The sequence below is a fragment of the Lethenteron reissneri genome, chromosome 38 (assembly GCF_015708825.2).
Source record: "Lethenteron reissneri isolate LAM-NWPU_2019-01 chromosome 38, ASM1570882v1, whole genome shotgun sequence".
In the NCBI taxonomy this organism is placed as follows: domain Eukaryota; kingdom Metazoa; phylum Chordata; class Hyperoartia; order Petromyzontiformes; family Petromyzontidae; genus Lethenteron; species Lethenteron reissneri.
Window position 1 is genome coordinate 759,178 of NC_083816.1, and position 10,115 is coordinate 769,292.

At 45.5% G+C, this 10,115-nt stretch overlaps 1 protein-coding gene across 1 annotated transcript in view; it reads right to left on the reverse strand.

The window, feature by feature from the left end:
• LOC133351794 (plasma membrane calcium-transporting ATPase 1-like) overlaps positions 1-6,997 on the reverse strand; it is a 130,989-nt gene extending 123,992 nt beyond the window's left edge. Inside the window, exon 1 of the mRNA XM_061567327.1 lies at positions 6,900-6,997. The gene's annotated coding sequence lies outside the window, so the exon portion shown is untranslated. The remainder of the gene's footprint in view (positions 1-6,899) is intronic.
• Between the last annotated feature and the right edge of the window lie 3,118 nt (positions 6,998-10,115).

Genomic DNA, 10,115 nt, shown 5'->3' on the forward strand with positions numbered 1-10,115 from the left:
AATATGAAACTAAGAGTTTGAATCTCTCTCCATTGAATATGAAACTAAGAGTTTGAATCTCTCTTCATTGAATATGAAACTAGAGTTTGAATCTCTCTCCACTGAATATGAAACTAAGAGTTTGAATCTCTCTCCATTGAATATGAAACTAAGAGTTTGAATCTCTCTCCACTGAATATGAAACTAAGAGTTTGAATCTCTCTCCACTGAATATGAAACTAAGAGTTTGAATCTCTCTCCATTGAATATGAAACTAAGAGTTTGAATCTCTCTCCACTGAATATGAAACTAAGAGTTTGAATCTCTCTCCATTGAATATGAAACTAAGAGTTTGAATCTCTCTCCACTGAATATGAAACTAAGAGTTTGAATCTCTCTCCATTGAATATGAAACTAAGAGTTTGAATCTCTCTCCACTGAATATGAAACTAAGAGTTTGAATCTCTCTCCACTGAATATGAAACTAAGAGTTTGAATCTCTCTCCACTGAATATGAAACTAGAGCTTGAATCTCTCTCCACTGAATATGAAACTAAGAGTTTGAATCTCTCTTCACTGAGTATGAAACTAAGAGTTTGAATCTCTCTCCATTGAATATGAAACTAAGAGTTTGAATCTCTCTCCACTGAATATGAAACTAAGAGTTTGAATCTCTCTCCACTGAATATGAAACTAAGAGTTTGAATCTCTCTCCATTGAATATGAAACTAAGAGTTTGAATCTCTCTTCATTGAATATGAAACTAAGAGTTTGAATCTCTCTCCATTGAATATGAAACTAAGAGTTTGAATCTCTCTCCATTGAATATGAAACTAAGAGTTTGAATCTCTCTCCACTGAATATGAAACTAGAGTTTGAATCTCTCTCCACTGAATATGAAACTAGAGTTTGAATCTCTCTCCACTGAATATGAAACTAGAGTTTGAATCTCTCTCCACTGAATATGAAACTAAGAGTTTGAATCTCTCTCCACTGAATATGAAACTAAGAGTTGAATCTCTCTCCACTGAATATGAAACTAGAGTTTGAATCTCTCTTCATTGAATATGAAACTAGAGTTTGAATCTCTCTCCACTGAATATGAAACTAGAGTTTGAATCTCTCTCCACTGAATATGAAACTAGAGTTTGAATCTCTCTTCACTGAATATGAAACTAGAGTTTGAATCTCTCTCCACTGAATATGAAACTAGAGTTTGAATCTCTCTCCACTGAATATGAAACTAAGAGTTTGAATCTCTCTCCATTGAATATGAAACTAAGAGTTTGAATCTCTCTCCACTGAATATGAAACTAAGAGTTTGAATCTCTCTCCACTGAATATGAAACTAAGAGTATGAATCTCTCTCCACTGAATATGAAACTAAGAGTTTGAATCTCTCTCCACTGAATATGAAACTAGAGTTCGAATCTCTCTCCACTGAATATGAAACTAGAGTTTGAATCTCTCTCCACTGAATATGAAACTAAGAGTTTGAATCTCTCTTCATTGAATATGAAACTAAGAGTTTGAATCTCTCTTCATTGAATATGAAACTAGAGTTTGAATCTCTCTCCACTGAATATGAAACTAGAGTTTGAATCTCTCTCCACTGAATATGAAACTAGAGTTTGAATCTCTCTTCACTGAATATGAAACTAAGAGTTTGAATCTCTCTCCATTGAATATGAAACTAAGAGTTTGAATCTCTCTTCACTGAATATGAAACTAAGAGTTCGAATCTCTCTCCACTGAATATGAAACTAGAGTTTGAATCTCTCTCCATTGAATATGAAACTAAGAGTTTGAATCTCTCTTCATTGAATATGAAACTAAGAGTTTGAATCTCTCTCCATTGAATATGAAACTAAGAGTTTGAATCTCTCTCCACTGAATATGAAACTAAGAGTTTGAATCTCTCTTCACTGAATATGAAACTAAGAGTTCGAATCTCTCTCCACTGAATATGAAACTAGAGTTTGAATCTCTCTCCATTGAATATGAAACTAAGAGTTTGAATCTCTCTTCATTGAATATGAAACTAGAGTTTGAATCTCTCTTCATTGAGTATGAAACTAGAGTTTGAATCTCTCTCCATTGAATATGAAACTAAGAGTTTGAATCTCTCTTCATTGAATATGAAACTAGAGTTCGAATCTCTCTCCACTGAATATGAAACTAGAGTTTGAATCTCTCTCCATTGAATATGAAACTAAGAGTTTGAATCTCTCTTCATTGAATATGAAACTAAGAGTTTGAATCTCTCTCCATTGAATATGAAACTAAGAGTTCGAATCTCTCTCCACTGAATATGAAACTAGAGTTTGAATCTCTCTCCATTGAATATGAAACTAAGAGTTTGAATCTCTCTTCATTGAATATGAAACTAAGAGTTTGAATCTCTCTCCATTGAATATGAAACTAAGAGTTTGAATCTCTCTTCACTGAATATGAAACTAAGAGTTTGAATCTCTCTTCACTGAATATGAAACTAAGAGTTCGAATCTCTCTTCACTGAATATGAAACTAAGAGTTTGAATCTCTCTTCACTGAATATGAAACTAAGAGTTCGAATCTCTCTTCACTGAGTATGAAACTAAGAGTTCGAATCTCTCTCCACTGAATATGAAACTAAGAGTTTGAATCTCTCTTCACTGAATATGAAACTAAGAGTTTGAATCTCTCTTCACTGAATATGAAACTAAGAGCTTGAATCTCTCTTCACTGAATATGAAACTAAGAGTTTGAATCTCTCTTCACTGAATATGAAACTAAGAGTTTGAATCTCTCTCCACTGAATATGAAACTAAGAGTTCGAATCTCTCTTCACTGAATATGAAACTAAGAGTTTGAATCTCTCTTCACTGAATATGAAACTAAGAGTTCGAATCTCTCTTCACTGAGTATGAAACTAAGAGTTCGAATCTCTCTTCACTGAATATGAAACTAAGAGTTTGAATCTCTCTTCACTGAATATGAAACTAAGAGTTTGAATCTCTCTCCACTGAATATGAAATTAAGAGTTCGAATCTCTCTTCATTGAATATGAAACTAAGAGTTCGAATCTCTCTTCACTGAATATGAAACTAAGAGTTCGAATCTCTCTTCACTGAGTATGAAATTAAGAGTTCGAATCTCTCTTCACTGAATATGAAACTAAGAGTTTGAATCTCTCTTCACTGAATATGAAACTAAGAGTTCGAATCTCTCTTCACTGAGTATGAAATTAAGAGTTCGAATCTCTCTTCATTGAATATGAAACTAAGAGTTTGAATCTCTCTTCATTGAATATGAAACTAAGAGTTTGAATCTCTCTTCACTGAGTATGAAACTAAGAGTTCGAATCTCTCTTCACTGAGTATGAAACTAAGAGTTTGAATCTCTCTTCATTGAATATGAAACTAAGAGTTTGAATCTCTCTTCATTGAGTATGAAACTGAGAGTTTGAGTCTCTCTTCATTGAATATGAAACTAAGAGCTTGAATCTCTCTTCATTGAATATGAAACTAAGAGTTTGAATCTCTCTTCATTGAATATGAAACTAAGAGTTTGAATCTCTCTTCATTGAATATGAAACTAAGAGCTTGAATCTCTCTTCATTGAGTATGAAACTAAGAGTTTGAGTCTCTCTTCACTGAGTATGAAACTAAGAGTTTGAATCTCTCTTCATTGAATATGAAACTAAGAGTTTGAATCTCTCTTCACTGAGTATGAAACTAAGAGCTTGAATCTCTCTCCATTGGCCGCACGTCCTCACAAACTCGGCAGTCGCTCAATCCGCATCACCCTAAAATAAAATGTTTCGCTCTGGATGATCGCTGCAAAGTATGACCTGTGTTTTGATTTAGTGTGCTGATCTTAAAGGTGCATTGAAAAATTATAATACTCCGATTGATGCTCCTGCTGTTGTGGAGTGACTCATGCAGCCAGCTATGGCTGCAGAGTTTGGTAGTACATGTTGTTTATGTCGTTTATTGTGAAAATTCCGTCACAGTTCCTATGATCACTGTTTCATTGCTTTATTTTGGTGATTTCGAAAAGTTTACTGGTTTGGCCATGTTTGTTTGTTGTAGTACGGAGTAAGACTGACGGCCTTAATCTAAGTTGTCTTGTGGTTGTTGTTGTTGTTTGACTTGCATCCCACTGGGATTTTTGCACAGCGTTGGTGTACGGTGTTTTTTCTGCAATATTTTGCTGTCTTTTCTTGGATTTCTGTTTGCACTGAGTCACATATTCACTTTAAGATGTTTTCTTGTTCATGTTTTAGTTTTTTTGTTTGTTGCGGTTGCACCCGATTCAAGAGCCGAATGGCTTACAGGGCTATACCTAATAAATGAACTTGAACCCCCAAAATCCCGCGCAAGCCAATCGCAGCTGCCGCGACGCCGCCTTTCATCTCCCCAAGGGCCACCATTCGCAGCGACACCTCTATAATTGGTGGTTTTTATGCGAAATAAAAAAACATTTAAAATACAACAACAAAAATCCCACTGTTACGCGTTCGAAGTAAACGCGCAGAATCATTCCACTCGGGTTTGATACACAGTATAAACGATGTACTGTCCAGTACAGTACGTTGGCAGTGTGTTCAGTGTTCTCGACGCCGGTAACTCGCTTGACGTGGATTCAACTCTCTTTTATTCCCCAGATCCTTCATGGATACTGCGGGCAGTATTTCTGGAAGCCATCACGGTGTGCAGTCCTACAAATAGGCGGCAGAGCTTGGCGTTTACAATAAATCCCCATTGGTGGTGCCTTGTGCGAAACACTTCGAGGGAATTTCACGGGAGAGGGAATAGATTCGAATTTCTCACTCTCCGATGGAACAGAAATGATCAACCCTCACAAGCGTCGCGTTGTCTGCTCCAGAACGGATGTCTCCTGAGCGATTCGGGCTCCGACACAATTGTGTTTTACCGAGAGAGGTTCACAAACACACACACACACACGGGGTGCGCACAGTGACAGAAACACATTTTCTAATCTAATTCGTTAATGTATTATGATATTCGGGGGTTCATAATGAAACGTACAGGTCCATTCAAGTCAATGCCTTGGACCAAAAACACCAGCACAATATTGCGTTTAGGTTTAAATAATTATCAATCGGTTCAGTGGCTGGGTGGTGCAGTGTCTTGGAGGCGATATGAACCCAATAATCCGACATCGATTCCCGACGTCGGCTAACATCGATCGAGGGTGATATTCGAACCGGTCCTGAGCATCGCCTGAAAGACCCTCACCGACTGGCGTGGTTCAGTGCGATGAAGTGATCCCCCGTGACCGAAAGATGTCGAGAAGCCTTCACCCAGAGTTGACTTGTGATGAGGCCGGACATTACCACGACAAAGTGCCCCAAAACATTTTGGAACTGCTGCCTCACCTGAGCTCTGGGCTGGAGCCGCACGCGGCTCCCAGCTCCCCCTTCCCTGTTACCCTCGTCAGCTCCCTGCTCCCCTTCCAGCTCTCCGCTCCCCTTCCCATCTCCCTGCTCCCCTTCCAGCTGCCCTCTCCCATTCCCTGCTTCCCTTGCCAGCTCCCCGCTCCCCTTCCAGCTCCCCGCTCCCCTTCCAGCTCCCCGCTCCCCTTCCAGCTCCCCGCTCCCCTTCCAGCTCCCCGCTCCCCTTCCAGCTCCCCGCTCCCCTTCCAGCTCCCCGCTCCCCTTCCAGCTCCCCGCTCCCCTTCCAGCTCCCCGCTCCCCTTCCAGCTACCCGCTCCCCTTACAGCTCCCCGCTCCCCTTCCAACTCCCCGCTCCCCTTCCAGCTACCCGCTCCCCTTCCAGCTCCCCGCTCCCCTTCCAGCTGCCCGCTCCCCTTCCAGCTCCCCGCTCCCCTTCAGCTGCCCGCTCCCCTTCCAGCTCCCCGCTCCCCTTCCAGCTACCCGCTCCCCTTCCAGCTCCCCGCTCCCCTTCCAGCTACCCGCTCCCCTTCCAGCTCCCCGCTCCCCTTCCAGCTGCCCGCTCCCCTTCCAGCTCCCCGCTCCCCTTCCAGCTCCCCGCTCCCCTTCCAGCTCCCCGCTCCCCTTCCAGCTCCCCGCTCCCCTTCCAGCTCCCCGCTCCCCTTCCAGCTCCCCGCTCCCCTTCCAGCTCCCCGCTCCCCTTCCAGCTCCCCGCTCCCCTTCCAGCTCCCCGCTCCCCTTCCAGCTGCCCGCTCCCCTTCCCGCTCCCCGCTCCCCTTCCAGCTCCCCGCTCCCCTTCCAGCTCCCCGCTCCCCTTCCAGCTACCCGCTCCCCTTCCAACTCCCCGCTCCCTTCCAGCTACCCGCTCCCCTTCCAGCTCCCCGCTCCCCTTCCAGCTGCCCGCTCCCCTTCCAGCTACCCGCTCCCCTTCCAGCTCCCCGCTCCCCTTCCAGCTACCCGCTCCCCTTTCAGCTACCCGCTCCCCTTCCAGCTCCCCGCTCCCCGTGGCAGCAGCGAGCGGCTGCTGCCACAGGGCGACTCCAGGCTGGGCACGGCGTGCCGACCCCGGCAGCCGTCCTGCTGACACTGGGGTCATCCCAACATCCACCACCACCACCTCGCTCTGCGCGGCTCTAAGACTCTCGCCTGCATGGACACAGAAACAAGCCGCCGCAACCATCGCCCATTGTACGTACAGTACGTTGAACTTCTTTCGCACTGTACGCAGGCGACCGTGCTAATCGAACGCGCGGCTGCACCACGTGGCGGCTTCACTCGGTGATGTTGATGAGCAACATGGAAAATATCAATGTTCACAGTTGATAAGGGGTTTGTCTGTGTGTGTGTGTGGTCGCGTCAACCACGGCATTCGTGGAAACGGGATGTGACGGACATGCTGGCAAGAGCGGGACTTAAGGGCCCACAGCAGGAGCGGAGAGACGCGTGGGGGGGCACGGGGCGAGAAGAAGGAGGGGAAGGGTTTAGGGGGATGCTGGGCACGAGAGGCGCGTACGAGGCTCACCTGGAGCGAGGGAGGTGCTGATCGCGTCTGGACTACCCCGTGGGTGGGGCCGCGTCACATGACCTCCGACGGGCACTCTGCGGATGAGAGAACATGGGGGGTCTCTTGGTCATTTGTGACCGAACGTGAAATGTAATCAACAACAACAACGCAAGCCACTTAGTTATTCCCTTGCTCGCTCCGCGTTACTGTGGAGTTGAAACATCGGCTTCGTCCGTCCCGCAGCGTTCGTAACAAATGAAATCATTTAAAGCCGTTCGTTGACCCGCCGCTTGGGAAAAGACCCCTTTCAACAACCTGCATTGACCAGTGCAGTGAAGTATGGTCAAGCAATCAAACAACACTCGAATGGCATTCGCCAAGTTATTGAGTGTCGGGTGACCTATTTTTCCGAGTTTTGCTCATGTCAACCAATTGTTAAACCACTCTCCAACTCTCGCCTTGGTATACTCTCCTTCCACTCTGCCAGCCCAGTTCAGTCACCACCGTCTCCCCCACTCTCCCCTCTGACTGCCAAGACTTTTGACAGCGAAGAGCTGAAAGATGTGTAAATGTTCAGTCGCTTGTCAAACTTAATGAATTTTACGAAATTACAATTTGACAATAATAATGCTGAAATTTGTAATTCACTCATGAGATGTAGGTGTCCCTTAACTACATTCGTATACAAATCATTAAAAGTCGACTTAAACAGTCTTCTTCTTTCGTACAGCTAATGATGTAGAGCCAGAGCAACAGCTACAATTTCACATTCAGGTGGTCAATCCAAGATAAGCGTGTCAGGAGCAGCGGAGTGGTGTGCCATCGCTGCGATGTCTCCTTCGTATTTGTGGATTGGGGCATTGCATCGTTATATGTTGTACGGTCTGTTCTGGATGACCACAGTACCACATTCCTGGAGAATTTTTTTATTTTGAACAAAGTATCGTGATTAAAGAGAGGCGGTGATTAAAATGTAATTGGTTAGTGTTCCTCTTCATAGGTAAAACGGTGCTGTGCGAACGGAAACACCGCATTGCATCTCCGCTGGACGTAATCACAATGAGTGGACTGACCACTGTCTCCACCAGACGTGCCACGACCGTGGTCACCACGGCGAGAATGAGAAATAGATCTTAATTTGAATCCAGAAAAAAATTGCGTGACCACCTGTTCTGGGTTTGACCTGGCCAAAGCAGGACGTGGAATCTGTGTGTGGGCGGCAGGAATTTATTTCTACAGAGATTTGGTACCGGTTTTGCGTTGAACTTCATGACGGTCTACTGCCCAGTGTTGATAGATCTAGGCCAACCGAGAAATATGTCCCGGTTAGTCCTACAGTGGATGAGGTGGCACTCCGTGATCATTACACCGCGTTAATGAGCATGACAAGAGGGCGAATTACACCTTCCGCCGGGGACACCCCTCACCTCCATGCCCCCAACCACCTCAAACTGGCTGTGACAGGGGAGAGGAATCGTGGTCCTGCATCGGCCAGTGTCGTTTGAAAGCTTCATGCAGCTGACTGCCCTGCGTTGTGGATTAAACACGGAGTCACCGACTCCAAGCCGTACAGCCCAGGTAGATAGAGATAGAGAGAGACGTAACCTAACTAGATGAGCACTGTTCATCGATCGAGCGGCTTTTGTTTCGCCGGAGGCGGGGGGGGCGTGATTCGCTGGGGCACGGCAGCTAATCCAGGCGGGTCGCACGGACGCCTGGCAGCATCAGTAAGATGGAGGCCACCACCCAGTTGCCCCAAACGGCTGCAGCAGCACCGCGGCACAGCAGAGGCAGCGGCAGCAGTGGCGGCGGCAGCGGCGCTATTCAGAGGGGAGACAGGCGGCGTGAGGAATCGGTGTAGGAGCACGGTGGTGGTGGGGGGGTGGCAGTGAGGTAGCACTGCCAGGCCACACGAGTCCGGAGTCTGCTGGCTGACGGTAACATCAGCCAGGACAACCATACGCAGACAGACTGCTGGGTGATTAGCAAACACAAACGCAAAAAAATTGCTTGAAAATAATTGCCACCAATTTTAGGCGGGGACAGCGAGCAATTCGGTTAACACAATTTGGGGAACTGTCCTCTCTGCGTTGAGAGAACAAATGCGAGAATCGAGACCTTCATTTCAGCCGGGGCAGTCCCGGGGCAAGGTCTGGGGGGGCTGGGAATGGGGGAGTGCCGGGGGAGGAGTGGGGGTTGGGGGGGGATTCGGAAATTTTACAGGAGAAATTAGACCCAGCTGGCATGTAGCGCGAGTTGTAAAGGTTTCAGACTTCATGCCGAAAAAAATATCAATTCTATTTTTTTCTCTTGAATTTTTGATGGGAAAATGCTGACATCACCCTCGTCGGAGGCATTGCATTTGAATCGCTGTGTCAGGATAGGACTCTAGCGTAAGAGGCTTGGGCTCAGTAGGCCAGATTTGAAGCCCAATAACATCCTGAAATCATGATGATCTCACCCGCTGCATGATGTTTAAATTCAACAGAAGCACTGGTACGCTCGCCTCTATTAAACAATGGATAAATAATGCATTGCTTTCATGTAAACCTAATGTTGTGGCTTTACTCTCAAACACACCGGGTCTGCTGAACTAGTAACCAATTGGCAAGTTTTGTTGACGTTGACAAACCTTACCAAGTTATATTTACGCAATCTAACCCAAAAAAACCTCGATTATAGAATTATACACGTTTGCTGTAGCATTGAGCAGTTCTGTACTTAGTTGTACATTCTTTAAAAAAACAGGCAAATCAGCATTTAGTCTACATTTCCTTTCAAGTCATCTATCAACGTATCCACATTACGGGACCTTTCAGCCAAAGCCAAGGGCTCTCAGCATAATCTCAAGCCACTTTGCTTGATGAAACCAATTGCAAACCCCTAGCTTTTTTAGGGCATGTGACTAAAGCACCATGCCCCTCGGAGTCTGCACTTTCCTTAAAGAGTGCATCAACTGAATGATGTGGGAGGGGGGGGGCGGGAGATGGTGAGCGGGAGGGGGCGGTGGGCAATGCCACAGCGGTAAACACACCGAGAAGGAATATGCTGATGCCGTAGAAGTCTCCCCACTGCGCTGGAGATCTCAGTAAATCATTGAGCCAGCACCAACTATGAATACGCGGGACGTCTGGCAGGCCACTTGAAGTTCATATCGGCTTGCCGGTGCCATTTTCCGCACGGTGCCATACCAGGTTTCGTTTAATAATAATAAACTAGTCAGTCGCTCATTTC